Source organism: Ambystoma mexicanum, chromosome 5p (assembly GCF_040938575.1).
Source record: "Ambystoma mexicanum isolate Mex_15411 chromosome 5p, UKY_AmexF1_1, whole genome shotgun sequence".
In the NCBI taxonomy this organism is placed as follows: Eukaryota; Metazoa; Chordata; class Amphibia; order Caudata; family Ambystomatidae; genus Ambystoma; species Ambystoma mexicanum.
The window spans coordinates 1,279,102,431-1,279,122,268 of record NC_090930.1 but is presented as its reverse complement, the minus strand read 5'-3'; positions in this window follow the sequence as shown (position 1 = coordinate 1,279,122,268).

The window sequence follows — 19,838 nt, the reverse complement described above, 5'->3', positions numbered from 1 at the left end:
ATGCCGCCCAGCCAAGCCACATGTCAGCTTGCACCCCCAGCAGTCAGGGGCACCTGCCAGCAGGCCCCCACACATGTCCCCCTGCACCCCCACCCCCCAGCAGTCAAGGGCACCTGCCAGCAGGCCCCCACTCATGACTCACATATGTCCCCCTGCACCTGCCAGCAGGCCCCCACACATGTCCCCCTGCACCCCACCCCACAGCAGTCAGGGGCACCTGCCAGCATGCCCCCACTCATGTCCCACACATGTCCCCCTGCACCCCCACCCCCCAGCAGTCAGGGGCACCTTCCAGCAGGCCCCCACACATGTCCCCCTGCACCCCCACCCCACAGCAGTCAGGGGCACCTGCCAGCAGGCCCCCACTCATGTCCCACACATGTCCCACTGCACCCCCACCACCCAGCAGTCAGGGGCACCTGCCAGCAGGCCCCCACACATGTCCCCCTGCACCCCCACCCCACAGCAGTCAGGGGCACCTGCCAGCAGGCCCCCACACATGTCCCCCTGCACCCCACCCCCCAGAAGTCAGGGGCACCTGCCAGCAGGCCCCCACTCATGTACCACACATGTCCCCCTGCACCCCCAGCAGTCAGGGGCACCTGCCAGCAGGCCCCCACACATGTTCCTCTGCACCCCCACCCCCCAGCAGTCAGGGGCACCTGCCAGCAGGCCCCACACATGTCCTCCTAGACCCCCACCCCACAGCAGTCAGGGGCTCCTGCCAGCAGGCCGCCACATATGTCCCCCTGCACCCCCACCCCCCAGCAGTCAGGTGCACCTGCCAGCAGGCCCCCACTCATGTCTCACACATGTCCCCCTGCACCCCCACCCCCCAGCAGTCAGGGGCACCTGCCAGCAGGCCCCCACTCATGTCCCACACATGTCCTCCTGCACCCCCACCACACAGCAGTCAGGGGCACCTGCCAGCAGGCCCCCACTCATGTCCCACACATGCCCCCCTGCACCCCCACCCCCAGCAGTCAGGGGCACCTGCCAGCAGGCCCCCACACATGTCCCCCTGTACCCCCATCCCCCAGCAGTCAGGGGCACCTGCCAGCAGGCCCCCACGCATGTTCCACACATGTCCCCCTTCACCCCCACCCCCCAGCAGTCAGGGGCACCTACCAGCAGGCCCCCACACATGTCCCCCTGCACCCCCACCCCCTAGCAGTCAGGGGCACCTGCCAGCAGGCCCCCACACATGTCCCCCTGCACCCCACCCCCCAGCAGTCAGGGGCACCGGCCAGCAGGCCCCCACTCATGTCCCACACATATCTCCCTGCACCCCCACCCCCCAGCAGTCAGGGGCACCTGCCAGCAGGCCCCCACTCATGTGCCACACATGTCCCCCTGCACCCCCACCCCCCAGCAGTCAGGGGCACCTGCCAGCAGGCCCCCACTCATGTGCCACACATGTCCCCCTGCACCCCCACCCCCCAGCAGTCAGGGGCACCTGCCAGCAGGCCCCCACTCATGTCCCACACATGTCCCCCTGCACCCCCACCCCCCAGCAGTCAGGGGCACCTGCCAGCAGGCCCCCACACATGTCCCCCTGTACCCCCATCCCACAGCAGTCAGGGGCACCTGCCAGCAGGCCCCCACACATGTCCCCCTGCATCCCCACCCCCCAGCAGTCAGGGGCACCTGCCAGCAGGCCCCCACGCATGTCCCACACATGTCCCCCTGCACCCCCACGCCCCCGCAGTCAGGGGCACCTGCCAGCAGGCCCCCACACATGTCCCCCTGCACCCACACCCCCTAGCAGTGAGGGGCACCTGCCAGCAGGCCCCCACACATGTCCCTCTGCACACCCACCCCCCAGCAGTCTGGGGCACCTGCCAGCAGGCCCCCACACATGTCCCACTGCACCCCCACCCCCAGCAGTCAGGGGCACCTGCCAGCAGGCCCCCACTCATGTCCCACACATGTCCCCCTGCACCCCCACCCCCCAGCAGTCAAGGGCACCTGCCAGCAGGCCCCCACTCATGTCCCCCCCAACAGGTCATCACACTCCAGAACCATGCCCCTCATGGCCATCCAAATCCCACCCCAGTCCAAACACATTGAATTCCCAAAGTCATGATAGAAAATACATAACCAGCATGGCCATGAATCAATGTCCCTCAGACCCACGCAATGGTGACACATGACTGTGAAAAGATCAACATAGTGACATGCACAAAACAAATGACATAAGACTTCATCGGTAAAGTATATAATAAATGTGTATTCAATAATTAACCAAATGAATAAAACAAAATCACACAATAATGGAAATAATAAAGAAAAAGCTGCATGTCCAAAATATTCCAAAAAAATGTGTGAAAGCAGAATCCAAATCAATCCAAAAACAAATGGGTCCAAAGAGTCTGTCCGCCCAACCGAATCCAAAGTGTAAAAATAAGACACATCCATTGATCCATGGTAAAAAAGAAACTTAAATGAAGTGAAATCCAGTGTTGAACTATATACAAAGTACAAATCCAGGGTCCATGAGCCCAACCATTGAAAGGAAACCTACAAAAACCCTACCTAATGAACAACTATATACAAAAAGGTGGGGCATTGTCCAAGCGCCCCAAATGAAATGAAAACCAAAAGGAAACCTAACAATAATTAACTATATACAATGGCAGCGGGCTAGTCCGAAGGGTCACTTCCTGATTTCCGGGGCCAGCGGCATCATCAAACTCCTGCTCGATGTCCCGGAGCCTCGAGGGTTCGCAGGGACAATGACATCCGGACCTCCAGGTCCCTGCAAATTGCCTCGAGGCACTCAGCCCGCCTCAGAGCCCTTTGCATGGAGTTCTCTGCCCTGACCATCGTGAGCCGTGCCTCTTCCGCCCGCTGCCGCTCCGCATCTATAGCATGGCCTAACCGCTGCCACACGGAAGACACTTCCCGTCCTGGGTTCTCCTGCCTTCTGTCCGATGCCTGCCCCTCCGATGTTGAAGGCCTCGAGCTATCATGGCTCCCACCTTGTTGCTGCTGCTGCTGTGCCTGTGCCCGTGCCTTGGCTCCTGCTGCCTGCACATCCTCCTCCGGTTGGGGTGCAGTTGTTGAGGTGGCCACCCCTGCTGTACATCTGACTCCCGACTGTGGCAGGGATGTGTCCTCCACCAGCCAGGCCACACAGTCAGAGGCAGCTCCACAGGGTACCCAGGTGATACATGGGTGGGAAGATGGCACGGAGGACGACTGGCGCATAGGGGGTTCAGGGGAGGAGGGGGTCGAAGCAAGGTTCAGCAAACGGAGGAATCCGGCCTGGGTGACCTGTCCCAGTAGGCTGACGTGGTCAACGAGCCATTCGAGATGACGTGCAGTCTCCCCATGAAAAGACTGCAGGTCACCTCGCATGTCCTGTTGACGCAACAACACCCCACCCAGGACAGGCTCAACCTGGTCCCGGATAGCCACGTCCACAGGGAGAGGAAGGCCAGGTGTTGTAAGCGGATCCCCTCCCTGAAAAGGGGTCTGGACGTAGGCATCCCTTCTGGTGCAGGATGATGCAGTCACAGGATCGGGGACAGGATTACACACAGGCACCTCCGTGGCGGCCTGTGCTGCCTCCTGTCCCTGCCCCTGCACTGCACCACTGGCACCAGTGGAATCCCCACCCCCAAACTCCGTCTCTGTCCCTTGCGCGGCCTCCTCCTCCACCAAACCCCCCACAAACCTGGATGACTGTGTGCCATCTTCCTTCGTCGGACCCTTTGGGGTCTCAGCTGCCCCTTCTGCTGCTGAGGAGTCCAACTCCGACCTCTGCCTCTTGGACCTACTCTCGGCAGCTGCAGCCTGGGACGCGGCACTGGACTCCTCACTCCCTGACGATATCACAACCTGGGAGGGGAGCCGGTCCTTGCGTCTCCGGCTGGTGGTGTGATCCCCGCCGCTGTGCTCCACAGCACCCTCTCCGCCCTCTTCATCAGTTGACGCTGCAGGTAGGGAGAGATAGGAGACAGGCATCAAGAGACTGTACAATGGACTGATACACACATGCCAGTTGCACATGAGCGGCAGTGTCAAACTTCAGTCATGGCATCACAATCCCCAACACACATGGCATGTCAACTCACACACATGAGCAATTCCATCGCCATATGGCAACAGCCAGCACCATCCATACACATACAACAGCATGAGCAGCCAAAGGTGAGCCAGACATCACATGAAACACAGGGAGTGCACTAGGCATGCACATCCGCCACCACACTTACATGCATGTGTACACCTCCACCAACTGTTGCAGTGATGAGATTGGCATCCATGTCACATCTGGCAATCAGTCTTCTACATATCAGTGTCCCAAGCATCCATGTTGCATCACTGTTGCACCCTTGTGAAATACACACACATGCACATGTACACGGTGCAGATACATGCAGCTGGAACCGACATCCATGTGTGACACCACAGCCATGCAAACTTACATACACAGTCATTCAAACATGTGTGCTCACACATCTGCATTTGGCATGCAAGCTAACACACACATGCACCATCCATGTGTCTCACACATGAGAGGGCTCACATGTGTTAGCCTCACAGCCCTGTACATACACATCCATACATGGCCCTACAAAACCACATGTGCATCCTGCACACTACTGGCACACCACCACACGCACAGTTTACAATCAGTATGCATGTACACTTACCGCTCGACTCCAAACGGTTCTGCCTCTCAAGGACCTGGACGTGGAGCGCTGGGGATATGCGTTCCAGGACCCTCATTTGATGTTCCGACAGGTGGCCCCGGCGCCCCTTAGCATCCGCTGCCTCCAAGAGGCGCCGGGCCTTGTTGAGGGTCCTGGACCTGAAGTCCTCCCAGTGCTTCTTGACATGTTTGAATTTGCGGACTGCCACCCTCTCCGCGTTGATGGCAGTCACAATGTCCGTCCAGATCCTGGTCCGTCCTTCCTTGTCGGCGCGCAAACTTCCGAAGAGGGCATCATACTGCTCCAGGACTTGCTCCACCAGGACACCAACTTCGGTGGCAGTGAAGCTGGTGGCCCTCTGCCTCTCTGGCTGGGGGTTACCAGTGGTCTCAGATGGTGGTGTGCCCAGCATGGCAACCCCAGAGGCAGGTGTGGGTGGGCAACTGGGTCCTAGGGATGGGCTGTGGAGCGATGGTATCCCAGTCGGGAGTCTTCAGTTCCTGCAGGGGTGGCCCCAGCAACTGCACCCATTGGCTGATGTGCAGGCAGCAAATAGCAGGGCACGTGGGCAGCAGGCAGGCAGGCAGCAGCAGATGGCAGGTGGGAGCGTGTTCGGCGCTCTTGGGGGCAGGAAAATGGCCTTCAGGGCAGGAGTGTGGTCTTCAGTGTGTTTTCTAGTGGCCAGCTTAATACGGAGTGATTTGGCACGTGAAAATCTTGCACGTCAGCGTGTAATTCGAGGAAAGGGCCTTAGCGAGTAAGCGCATCAGCACACGCATGTGATTCCATTGGACCAAAGGCCCTTAGCGCGTAGGCGCGTAAGTTACATTACGCGCGCGGGCGATTCCCTCATAGCACGTGATGACAGAGCACACGTGGAAAAACTGCATGTTCGAGTGTCATCGCGTGTAATTGGATGAAAGCGCCCGCATACACGCATCTCTGACGTGTATGTGTGGGCAGGTTTAAAAGCTGCGTTTAGGATGCCATTTCCTTGTACGTACTTTTCGTGGAGAGCGAGTGGGTGAAATCTGTACTTCTTGTCGGTTCACACGCGATTACTTCACAGCGTTTCTAGTTCGTACTCCCTGTTACCTCTGACAGCTCTTTTCTGAATTTTTGTTGGGCCAGTTTCCTCAAACAGAGTTAACTTGTCCTTTTGTCCTGTCTCCTCAGACAGCGTACAATTCTTCTTTTGGCGGGGGTGTTGCCAACGCGCACACACGCGTATTTTTCACGTTCTTTTTCCAGGCAGACGGAGAGTTCCGCACATACTTAGCAACTGTGCTTGCCCAGTGTGTCGCGTTCCTCTTCAGAGGTCATTGTAGGCTGCGTGTATTACACGTACACTTATTTTTGTGTTTCTGGGTGCCACAGCATAGTGCGGGTTCATTTTTTCATGCACGTGATCTACGAGGGGTTGCATGCATGTTTATTTTTGATTTTGGACTGCCTGTGCGTTGCGTGACCCGTAATCTTCCTCCAGGGGTCACAGACAGCCCTATTAGAGCACTAGGGTACACATTCCATCTGGTATCCTTCCCCTTTGACCATCAATTGCCCAGGACAATAGTTTACTGCAACTCCCACACGCACAACAACATCAGTGCCATGGCTGGGAGGCGACCAAGCGGTAAGGGAGGCAAAGGTGGCCGACACTCACAAGGTGGGCGTGGTGGGCGCGGTAGGGGACATGGCCGGGATTTGCAGGGTGCCCCTATGCCCCCATGTGTGGAGGAACAATCAGGGACACCCATGCTCCCCAGCCCCCATGATTGAGGGAAACGTGGCTGACACCATCCAAGCTCAGCCCCTGTTGGACCAGCCCATTGTGGCACCTGACATGGCACAGGATGACTCCTTGGCTGACTTCCAGGTCAGCAAGTCTAGGCCACATGCGGCGGTGCAAGTTGTCACCAATCCACGGGGATCTGGGGCAGCTATGTCATCTGCTGCCCCAAGTATGCAGGGTGGTGAGGCTGCAGGGGCAGCTGCAGCTCCATCCGCCCCAGCTCTAACTCTCCCAGCCAGGACAGTGTCAGTCCCATTCCATCAAACTGACGTTCCCCCTGCCAACATTACCCTGCAACCAATGCCTGCATCAAGACCTATGGTCAATGTGCATTCCCAAACTCCTACTACCCAATCCACCGGTGATTATGCCCCTACTGACCAGAGCGGCGTAAGCCACTCTGCCTCTGCTCCACCTTTAAAGAAGAGGAAGAAGGGTGCTCTGGCATGACAGGCTGAGACCCCAGACACGGCTACACACTTCGGCACCTCAAGGAAGCCTTGGTCAATGAACCGGAACTTGATGCACTTGTGGGCTATGTGTCGGCACATAGCCACAAAATGGTGGTGACTGCAGGGTGCAAGACCACACTTGGTCAACCTAAGGCACACTGGCAGACCATCGCCGACCGCATAAGTGCCATTGGATTTGTGAGGCGCTCAGCAGATGATTGCTACAAGCGGTGGAATGACCTGAAACGCAGAGCAAAGAACAAGCTGGCCTCAAATCATGCCGCTACTCTGGTGACTGGCGGTGGGTCTCCACAAGAGGACAACGAACTCACTGAACATGAGTCTGTTGCTGGGGCCTTTGTCACAGAGGAACAGATCCAAGGTGTGGGAGGACTACCTGATTATGAAGCATTGTCCGGTGAGTGCCCATGCATGTGTGTGTAATGCATGTGTATGTTGTTTGGGTGCCAGGTGAGGGTGTGTGTGCCTGAGTGGTATGGGTCACCCATGTGCTTCATCCAAAACATTCAGCGGCCTTGGATTTGGGTGTGACAGTATCCCTTCTGCCCACATTAGTAATTTGGCTCAACATTACGGCAGTTGCCCTTGAAGTGGCATCTTGCAACAACATTGTTTGTATTTTTCAGTGTTCGTTCAGGCTGATTGTTTCAATTCTCCCACTTTTGCTACACATTCCTCAGCCCTATTGTCACATTTGTGACATGCTTCTGCCATTGATGAACCCCACATTGTACCACATGTGTTACCTTGTTAGATGAATGATTTGACCATTCAGGCTAATTGAGTATTGGCCTGATCACAGGAATTTTTGGGGCCTGTTTGAATGTGGAACATGATAGTTGTTTCCTGTCATGTTGAAGTGACAAACCATTGATGTGTACACCGGCCTGCAATCACTGTCTTTTTGTACACTGGATGTGTGTGGCACATGCCTATTTTGTCACACTTTGTAGCATTTTTCATCTCATCATGTCAATCTCACATGGATGGCTGACAGTATTCATTCACTGACATATGGATGTACTTGTGGAATGTACCATGGCTAGGGTACATGCCATCTGTGTGATGGCATGTGTCATGTATGTGTATTGGACATGCCACTCACAGCCCAATGTGTGATGGCAGTGCTACCCAGCATGTAGCAAATGTGATGCTCTTCCATGTAGGTGTCATCAGTGACTGCCTTTTGGTTCCCCTTCAAACTCAGTGACCGTGCATGCATGGGAGGGTTATAGTCATGTGGGACATGTGTAAATCATGCACTGGTTATGTATCTTGTCAGGCCTATTTGTGTGCTATGGTGCTAATGCCTGTTTCCATTTTTTGTCTTTCATGTTTTTGCAGGGGATGACGCACTTGATGCTGTTGAGGTTGAGGAGATGGTGCAGACACAGGAGGAATCTCAGGCATGACCGTGCACCAGTGGGGGACGTGGTGTGGTGGTGGGTGAGAACATTCTGTCGAGGGGTGCCTCTGGGTGCACCTCCCCAGACCTCTATTCAGGTGCTGATTCGGATGATGAGACCTATGTGGCATCGCAGGTAAGTGTTTTTGGCAGGGATTCTGTTCTGTCCAACCCACCTGTACCAGGGGTAGAACCCTCTATGGGGATGACAGTGTTGGTAAGTCCGCCTTTCGCGGTTACCGATGCAGGATCACACTCCACAACATCTGATCCTGTTCCTGGGCCAGCAGATCAGAGGGGTAAAGCAGTCCTGCAGCCTCAGGCAGTGCTGGCACAGCAAGGCGCAGATCGCCTTGCCCCAAACAATTGTGGAGCCCGCCGACGCGGTGGCCATACGCCACCAGGCAATACCGCATGGGAACAATCCATTTACGGTATGGCAACCCAACAGGAAGCATCAGTTGAGATGATGGCTCAAGCAATGGAGAGGGTGGGCACTTCCATTGTCCCCCCTGAAAGGCAGATGGAGCTACTACAGCAGGCAACAGACTCCATTTGCCAATCACACAGGGAGGTCATGGTGGCATCCAACAGGGACAGACAGGCGGCACTGGAGACTCTACGCCAATCGATATCAATAGAGTCCCAGGGCCACAGGGAAGCCCTGAGGGTAGAACTCCATCACCTCAGGGAGACTCTTGTTGACCTTGAGGCTTCCAGTAAATTGAGGACAGAACAGCAGCTGGAGCGGCTCACAGGTTCGCTCTCAGCTGAGATGCAGGCAACTCGGGAGGAGATCTGTGCATCACATCAGGTGCTGCATGGGGATCTCCACACTATAATCCTCCAAAACGAGACCTTCCACACCCGCATTCTTGCTGCCATGGAGGACCATACCAGGGCTTTGCATGGGCTGCGTCCCATAGCACCACCACCTCCTGTGGCAGCACCACCTCCTGTGGCAGCAGCAGAGGGTGATGATAGCGACAGCAGCAGTTCTCTCACATTGGCATAGCCGTGCAGGCCATGAGCCCATGGAGGTGTTTTTTTTTTCCCAACATCCACACAGGTGGGTGTTGGTGCGCACCCTGTCCTCGGACCTCCTGGGTGGCCTCCCCGCCCCTCCTTGCCCCCACATGGCCATTTTTGATTTATTATTTTTTTGTTTTTTGCAGCGTGTTGCCTTGTGTGGCTCCCGTGGGAATCCACTGTATTCCAGCTGGGCACATGCAGGCTTGTCCTGAGTTTGGGTTAGATGCTTGGGTTTGTGAGACACACATCCCTCCTGCTTCCTGTTTCCACAGGCTTGCAAAGGGTGTGCCCAATTGACATTGATTTACACGGTGACGTAGGACTCCCATGAGCTGTGTGGGCAGTCTGTAGCCAATACTGTGTATACATTCCTAGGGGATATTTGTGTTGAATTGTACACTGCATGGTGTATTGCTATGTGCTTGTGCATCCATGTCTTTCGCCTAATTTGCAGGTTAATTCCTCATGTCTTCACAAGGCCGTCTACTTTGGAGATGGAGTTCATGTTGTAAGCAGTGCACTTGGACATTTGCGTGGCAGTAGCACTGTACAGTTGGAAGTGGCCGATGTGCTGGCATGATCAGGTAGTAAGACTACCACTACTTTAACTTAGTACTGTCATGTTTATGCTATGTTTGAGGTTGTGTAGCTGCATTGTATTGTTGGTAAGTATTTGGTCATGTGTGCTGTTAGTTCTACGTTACTGGGAGCATATTGTGTGTGGGCAGTTTCCATTAAGGACACTGAACTTTGACACTTGTGTCATTTTTTCAGGGATTGCTTTGTTTGCTCTTACATAGCATGACATGCCATGGTGTGTTGGGTGGCGGTGCTGGGGAGGGGTTGGGTGACATGGCACTGTTGTCATGTTGTATTTTGCAAGGGGGTAATGATTTTAGCAGCATAGAAGTGTGTCTTTTGATGACACAGCATTGGTGGTGTTTGTGTAGGTAGGGATGCACACAATGTAACACTTCCAGGTGAACAATCTCAGGCTGGTATGGTTGTGACAGTTGACTGTCCCTTATGTCATCATCATTGATTGTCAGCTCGTATGTGCCAGGGCTGTGTGCACTCCACAGGGGTGTGATTTTAGGTGAAGTAATTAGCCACCAGCTGCGTATGGGCTGCCTCACCCCGTGCCCTTTCCCGTCGCATGCGCAGTGGGCGTGCATGTGGTTGGGGATGTGGGGGCACCACCATGTCCACAGGCAGGCCCCGGCGTGTTGCAACATTGTGCAGGACACATGCTGCCACTATGATCCTGCACACTACTGGGGGAGCGTATAGCAGCTGCCTGCCAGAACGGTCAAGGGGGCGAAAGCGTGACTTGAGCACTCCGAATGTGCGCTCCACTATGCCCCGGGTTGCAATGTGGGCTGTGTTGTATCTTACCTCGGGTGGCGTGGTGGGGTTCCGAATTGGCGTCATCACATGTGTGCTCAGAGGGTAGGCACTGTCGCCTGGGGAGGTGGTGATGGGTATCATTAGTGGGGTTGTGACATTGCTCAGTATCTGACATGCATGCATGTGCTGTGGCATTTATACTCACCGAGCAGCCATGTATCGCCATGCCTCCCAGCTTCTAGGTCCCGGTTTAGGGTTGACATTCTGTAAATGAAACTGTCGTGGGTGGACCATGGATAGTTGCCATATACTGAGGTGATGATTCCCTTGGCATCACATACTACCTGTACGTTGATGGAATGCCAGTGCTTGCGGTTTCTATAGATGTGCTCTGATGCCCTGGGGGGACATAGAGCCACATGGGTGCAGTCAATGGCACCTAGCACTTTGGGGAAGTGTGCCACCCCGTAAAAATCCTGGACGACAGCCTGCCTTTCTGCAGGTGTTCTGGGCAGGTATATGTGCCTGCGGACTGATGGGCGTGCAGTCATGATGGCCTTTGACACCCCCCCACTATAGCAGTTGTCTGTTGAAATGATCCAGTGGCCAAGAAGTGCAGTACATGAGGACCTTCTGCAGGTTGCTGAGTGCTTGGAAGCACAGGGTGGGTGATGTGAGGTCATCCTCCCACTCACTGACCAGGTCGAGTATTATGTGAGGTGGAAACCTGTACCTCCCATACACCTGGTCATCAGGCATCCCAAAAAGGCTGGTTCTGGGTGTCAAAATTCTGGCCCTGACTATCCTCCTCCTCCTCCTGCGGTATCCCACGACCACTGCTGCTAGGAACGGTATATTCATCCTGGCGTCTGTGCTTGTTTGTTGTTTGCGCACACTTTTATGCTGCCCGGGTCCACTTGCGCCTGCTTCCTGCTGGCGTACGTGTTTCCTGATTAGCGCGTCTTTTTTGGCACACGCCTTAGCCCCGTTCGATTCCTTGAATACATGTTTTGAACGTGCGTGTGGGCGTTCCGCGCACTTGCCTCCTGTAGTTCCCCCGTGACGCCCACATTTTCACGAGTTGTTCCCCATTCCGCGTGTCACACCCCCTGTTCCTCCTACTTTTGTTGTGTGTGCCGCGCTTTGTGCGATTTCGCTGTGCGCTTAGCGCACGCTGTTTGGAAACGTGTACGGACTTCCATGAATCGCTGGGCACGGGTTTCGCTGCGATTTTCGCACTGGCACTGCGATTCGTACGCTTTCGCACATTAATTCCATGAATCGGCCAGTTAATTTGCATGATTGTTACTCAGAGTATACTTGATTAATAAAGTCATGTTTTGCATAACATTGACTGTAAACTTGCCCCTTCGACCTATTTTCGTGTGGGAATATCCCCATCACAGAGGCTGAAGAACTACAGTTACAAACACATGTAGAAGTCCCCTTGAAAAATAGCTTCCATTACCATTCCAAGAGCCCTGCAGCCCCATCAATCCTTTATTTTTTGGGAAGAAGGGGAGGAGGGGACTTATAACTTCCATTGACTCCAGGCCTATACATTCTAATAGAGTCAAAAGCTATAATTTTCTAGTGTTGATTTTAGTCCACATCAGTCACCTTTGCCCCTCAGTAGTGCTTTTGTAAGCGATTGTACCATGATGCATATTATATATTTGAAAGTTTATGTACAGTTGTAACTTTGAAGAGAACATGGCTTGTGCTCAAAATTGGAGAAAAAAAATGTGCTTTTCAATTGCGCAGGTCATGGAATTTCTGATCAATTCACTTGGGGTGCAGATTTATGGTGGTAAAATGGATGAAGTTCTGCAATGCCAACCAAATCAAAACCTCAACCCTTTACTGTATTTTCTTATATTGGAATGAATGTGCCCTCCATGCACACTCTGCTTTCTAAACAAAGAAAGGGTGCGCTGTTATATGGTGAAGAGAACATGGCTTGTGCTCAAAATTGGAGAAAAAAAACGTGCTTTTCAATTGCGCAGGTCATGGAATTTCTGATCAATTCACTTGGGGTGCAGATTTATGGTGGTAAAATGGATGAAGTTCTGCAATGCCAACCAAATCAAAACCTCAACCCTTTACTGTATTTTCTTATGTTTGAATGAATGTGCCCTCCATGCACACTCTGCTTTCTAAACAAAGAAAGGATGCGCTGTTATATGGTCCTCTGAAACTCAAAGGGAATTTGACACACCGAAACAAGCCTTTATATCAGTTCTTCTACAAGATACCAATCCTAATCAGGCATTTCTTTTTGTAGAGGATGTATTATAGGGCGGCGGTCCCCGCCCTATAGTTAAGGTGAGTCGGACTCCCTTAGGAACCTCTAAAAATTCTATGGTTAATAACTTTTGAGTAATGTTGAAAGTGATTGGAAACTCGCTGCCCCCCCGCCCCCAGAATGCCAAGTTTGGTAAAGACGCGATACAAAATTAAAAAGTTAATAAGAAGACAAAAGAATATTTTTTTCCAAAGTGCCATTCAATTTTCCATATGATAGGATTGGTTATTTATAACGTGCTTATTACCCAGAGGTTTCTAAGCGCTGACCCGGGGATCAAACCTGTGTTGCAAATCGCACAGCCCAAACCACTGGAGAGATTTGGACCAGGTTAGAAACATCTTGGGCATGAAGCGTTGACTCGCGATCCATGCGTGGTATGGGGTTGATCTGTGCAGTAGTTTTTTAAATATTGGATGGAGAAGGGGGTGCACCTTCTCAAAAATAGTTAGCTATATCTCTGGGATTTTACTCAAAACTGGGTGTTTTTAGAAATGAAACAACCATCATCTTGTTTTTCTCTTGATGCAAGAGATAACCAAGGCTATAGCCAAGGATATGGGAACATGTGTTATGATCTCAATGCTCACTGTAAAATACACCACAAAGAGAATGGACCTTTACCTGAGCTTAGTGCAGACCACTCAATGAAGACATCAGGGAGCCTTCCATGCCCCTCGCCAGGTCCCTGGAAGTGAGAGACAGGGACCAGGTGGGGAGGTTGGGAAACCCTCTTGGGGAAGAAAACTCAATGGATTGTAGAAAGTGATTTGTGGAAGAACTCCAGTTTCTTAATGCAAGGTGTTTGAGGTGAAGATTCCAGATTCTAGGATGGTCTGGAATAATATGAGGAGCTTTGTCGTAGAGGTTTTGTCATTCATTCTTTGACAGAAAGTAAGTAACTGGAAAGAAATCTTAACAGCACGTAGCTTTCTGTGAGTGTTAAGCACCACGACACTCAAATACAGAGTGAAGCTCTGATGCGGGCCCGTAGAAGAGCGAGTAGGTACAATGTCTTTGTCCAATCACTTTGAGAAGTGAATAAGCAGGGATGAGACTTTAGGATAGCAGAGCATTTCCAGACTCCTGTTATGCGACCACTACAGTTATAACTGGGAAAGTAGCAGAGAGAGAATATATTATAGTGAGGAACATGTTGCGCTTCAGAAAAGGAGGCTTGAATGGTGAACGTGTTGTGCTCTGTTGATCCGGCGATGAAGCAGATGTCCCACGACAGAGAGAAAGGAAGAACAGAGCACGCCGGAAAGAAAAAAAGAAGGAGGAAAGGAAGGGAGCAGAAACTGGGAAGGGCGAAGACCTGGAATACTCACAGAACACTGGAATTATGAATGAAGCAACGCGCTGCATTGATGGTTAATGTTCTATTTAAGCTATGAGTGAGGAGTTTCTGGAATCCCATTGCCATCAGTCATCTTGCAATAAACTAGTCTGCTGTTGACGGTTCTCCAATGAGGCACATTTGGGCACAATTTTTGAAGTAGAGGCCGAAATGTCTGATTTCTCTTTTTCGCCACCGGTTCCATAAAGACCATCTCAAATAGTGACCCATGACAAAATTAAAAACAGGAAAAATGTTATTTGTAGGTCAAAAGACATGAAAATGCCATCCGGATAGCAATGGGGGTGGCTAGAGGGCACCAAGAGAAATTTGGGAGTTGGAGGGGGTCTAGGGATTGAGTTTGCAACACAAAACTTTCCGTAGCCTCGGCTATAGCCTTGAATAGCTGACATCTCAAAGCAAACTGCATCACAGAAACAGAGTGTGTTGTGGGGAGAAACGGAGAGGGCAGGAGAGGTGAGGAGGCCATCTGGGGAGCGGGAGTAGCTGGCACGGATGAAAGGGGGAACTTGGTGAGGGCAGGAAAGCATTTCTTTTCAGGATGATATTCGTTGTTATATAAGACTATGGATAGCCAAGGAAAATGTGCAGTTCAGTACCCACGGTTACAGTTGTTATTTAAAAAAATATATTGTTACAGCTATAGTGATGCCAAGGGTGAAAAATCACTGGCCATGGCCAAAGGCCATGGGCAGTAACACAATTGCCTTCCAGGTCTCCCATTCATGCAGTAACCAGGACAGACCCTGCTTAGTTTTAAAGTGAGGAAGGGGCCAGCCTCCTCAGACCATGTTGCCCGATAAAAGTGTCACAGTTACAAGACCACTTAGAGGAATGGGCTGGCCCTTTTATTCCTTTGAAGTAAGCAGGGTCAGTCCCGGTTACTGCATGGATGGGCGACCGAATGAACATCCACATTATTATATTTTTTAAACCATGCTACTGTCAGTCCTTGAAACTTTTTCACTCAGAGACAAGATTTTGCCTTTTGCTGATGTGCATTCTGGTATTTGTAATCTCCCAGTCAATAATAATAAAAAAGCTATTTTTACAGCAACCGTGGGTTTCCATTTCCAGCAGTAACTGGGAGGAACACAGTTTAGCTTCAAAACAAGGAAGGGGTCATCCGCCTAAGGCCATGTTGCCTAATAAATGTACACAATTTACAAGACCACATAGAGGATCAGGACCTAAGGGGGCTGGATCTTTCTTCCCTTTGAAACTAAGCAGGGTCTGTCCCGGTTACTGCATGGATGGGAGACAGTCCAGAAGCCTGAATGTCATTAGTTTTCTTAGTTTTACATATCTCATAACACCTAGCATACGTAGTATTATTTTTTTAAACTGTTCTTTTTCAGAGTTGCATTCTGGTATTTGTACTCTCACAGTCAAGATTGGGGGGAATAATACCACAATTGTACACTTTTTGTCTAACATCCTTATAGTTCTATAACGATTTACATATTTTAGTGACAATATAGTATGTCGGCTTTTCAAGTTAGCTTTATAAAGCAGACCATTGTTGAAAGCCAGACATGGGGATGAGGAGAGGAAAGGCTGAGAGAGCAATTAAGTCATGAGTATTTGCCCATGATGTGGCAAGAGAGTTTGCAATGCTGGACACTGGTGGATTTATTTTCCCCTGATCGTGGCTGCTTTTCAGGACACCAGTTAAGGACACATGTGGGTGGACAGCGTAACTTTTTTCAGAGGTCGGACTCAACCCGTTGGAGATTCTTTTAAGGTTGCCAAGCTTGCTCAAGTATTTGGTACCAGGATTTTAATGAGGTTGTGATGTTCTCAGTTCAGAGGCTTACCCACAAGTCCACAAGCACTTGTTTCATATTGGGATTTCGTTTTCCATGAAATATTTCACTACAGTTTGCTGGGTTTATAAGGTGAGTACCTTTTATACTTTTCCTGCGTACTTATTGTACGATTTCCTCTCTTAGGTAATTTGTTTGGTGTTCATTACGTTTTGTAAAAGTACAATGCTATTTTGTCTTGTGCACTTTCTTCTAAGGAGAAGGTCAATTAAACTACATTTGTATATTTCACTTTAAAATATATGGTCACTTACTGTGCGTATATTCATTCGTTGGTGCCTGATTTTGATTTTTTCTATGACGGCAAAAGTACCTGGTCATATGTTATTCCTGCAGCTGTTCATTTTTTACCCTTTTCCGTGCTGCTTAAATGCGGTTAGTTGGGGTTGTGTGATGTATCAAAAGTCACCAAGAGACACACCATAAAATAAGGGGCTTGTAGCATGCTGCTTAAACAACGTGGGTGATCCTCGGTAAATAATGTAATCTCACTGCGCATAACTAAAAACACTTTGAGTTCTCAAAGCCTGCAATCTTTTATACATAATAAAAAATAAAAAAGTAGACATGTTTACAGCTACAGTGGGTTTTCTATCCATGCAGTAACCAGAACCGACCTTGCTTAGTTTCAAACTGGGTAAGGGCCAGGCCCTCAGGCCACATTGCCTAATAAATGCTCCCACCTCAAATGACCACTTAGAGCAGCATGGCCTTATGGGGCCAGATCATTCTGCACTTTAATGCTAAGCAGGGTTTGTCTTGGTTACTGCATGGATGTGAGACAGTCCACAGTCCCAAATGCTGTGTGTTTTCCTAATTTTAAATATCTCACAACAACCGTCATCCACATATTTTTTTTTTAAACTGTGCTACTGTCAGTCCTTGAAGATTTGCACTCAAAGACAATGTGTTTGCCTTTTGCTGAATTGCATTCTGATATTTGTAATCTCCCACGCAAGATGGGGGGAATAATGCCACAATTGTAAACTTTTTGCCTAACATAGTAAAATAAGGATTTATATATTTTAGTGACACTATGGTATGTGTAATTCTCAAGTTATCTTTATAAATCAGCATATTGTTGTAAGCAAAACATGGGGGTGAGGAGGGTAAATGATGAAAGGGAAAGTAAGTAATGAGTATGTGGTCACGATGTGGCAAGAGAGTTCGCAATCCTGGGCACTGGTGCAGTTATGTCACCCTAATTGTGGCTGCTTTACAGGGCACAAGTAAAGACACATGTGAATGGACAGCGTAACTTTTCATCAGAGGGTGGACGCAACAGATTTGGGTTTTTTGAGGTTGCCAAGCTTGCGCAAGTATTTGGCTATCGAGATTTTACTCAGGTTGTCATGTTCCGAGTGCAGACGCTTACTCACAAGACCACAAGCACATATTTCATGTTGGGATTTTTATTTCCAGGGAATATTTCATAGTAAATTGCTGGGTTTAAAAGGTGAGCACCTTTTATACTTTGCCAGCATATTTATTGGAGAAATTCCTCTCTCAGGTTACTTTTCTGGTGTTGATTATTTTTTTAAAAAGTCCAATGCTATTTTGTCTTGCACACCTTCTTCTAAGCGGAAGGACAAATGAACTGCATTAGTATATTTCACTTTAAGATATATGTTCACTTACTGTGCATATATTCATGGGTTCCAGCTTTTGATTTTCGCTATGGGTGCAGAAAGTACCTGGGCATATGTTATTCGTGCAGCCAGTCATTTTGTTCCCATTTCCGTGCTGCTTAAATGTGGTTAGTCAGGGTCGTGCGATGTATCAGAACAAGAGACTGGCCATAATGCAAGGGGCTTGGAGCACACTGCTTAATCAAAGTTTGTGGTCTGAGGAAAATCAATTTATCTCACTGCGCATTGCCTAAAATCATTGTGAGTTCTCAAAGCCTGCAATCTTGTATGCATACCAATACCACTGTCAAAACAGGACAATATCAGTTTGTGATTGGTGCACTTCTTTGAGCGATGGTTTGCAAGTATGTCAAAATAGTGGTCCTGACCACTGACCATGAATGAACACCATGCTACTTGTCTGGAAGTGTTCTAAAAATCCATGGAAGAACAAAACCCTTGAAACAGAGGTGCAAATATAAGGTGGCTTTAGCTGAATTTCAGGTCTTTTGTTACGTTATGTTCTCAACGTCCCTGCAACTAAAGGTTGTTCTTAAATCTCAAGTTTCTTTTACAATATTTTGCTCACCTTAACATCCCTGCAACTAAAGTTTTTTCCTCAAATCTAATATATGCATAGGTGCAGTTCTCTCAGCCCTTCTCCCAGACACATGATCTTCACATATAGTGCATAAGACTCTGGCAAACCTTGTTTTCTTGCAAAATATCTCACTGTATTTTCTAAGAAAAGAAACGTTGCCAGAGACTTTTTATACTATTCCTGGTAAATTATTTCTATCAATACGAGCATCGTTTCTTGCTTTGAATCATTAGTAACAAGGCACTAGAACCATACGAATGTGTTGTAATTAAAGAGCCATTAAATATTTGCATAGGTAAAAAAGCAGGAAAAATGTGGAAGTGGTTGCTTAAGGGCTCGACATTTTTCTCTTTGTCATAGTAGACGACAGAAAGAGAGGGAACTACTAATGCAAACCCAAAGGGCACCATGGTTCAGTTAGTAAAGTCAGAACATGAGAAACTCACAGACATATGGATTCAATGAATGTACGCCTGGGAATCAACACATTAACCAACACTTTACCCACCATTCCCATTCTACCTTGTTTACCCTGCACGTTACCCCTCAGCATCCCCTCTCTATGAAGCCTTCCAAATGTACCTTTATACATTGTTCTCATTATTTCTAGATGGTTTAGCCTTTAACTGAATCGCCAAGTTGTTTTGTTCCCAGTTGCTTCAGAGCTAGACTTGCACTATGTAATGCTCACTACATGCATACAAAATATAGGGTGATTATCCAAGTGGCAATGTTGCTGGACTTTTCCAAGATTCATCCAGTCTTTCAAATAACTCTGTTGACAATGGTTGTTTCATATGTCCATTTATCAGTGCACCACGCACACATTTCTGTGAAAGGGAAAAAAGGAATATGATGTTAATTATATTCTAGAAACCATTGTTAAGAGAATCTCAGCCTACTACAAAAGATTACATCTACAAGCCCCTTGACAAGCTCCATGTTATCAATTATATTTTCCAGATCACCTCTCGGGTGCTCAGACCTCAAAGAGTGGTGCTGTCAGGAAAATGACAATTGTCAGTCCACTACTTTCCTCTACCTCTTATAATGACAGAAGAGGCTCTGAATGCTTACAGTCTTTGCTGGCAGATGTATATGAGAACCAACAGTGGACTACATCACACTACACAGAAGGTGGAGTCCTGATTCTCATAAATACGTGTCCAGCAGAGTGTGACCTTCAAGCATGTGCCACAATAAAGATAATGAGCAGGCAAACATATGCCATCAAGAAATGTGTAGACTCCTACCTGCGTTGTTTGTTCACACTCTTGCATACCAAACTGTATTCCTAATAGGCGTCTTTACTGCCTATGGATGTGCTTTGATGCCCAGCAAATTGCCTTTCCATGTACCGACCTGGCAACCTCCACACGAGCATTTGCAAACTTTTTGTGTCTACGCT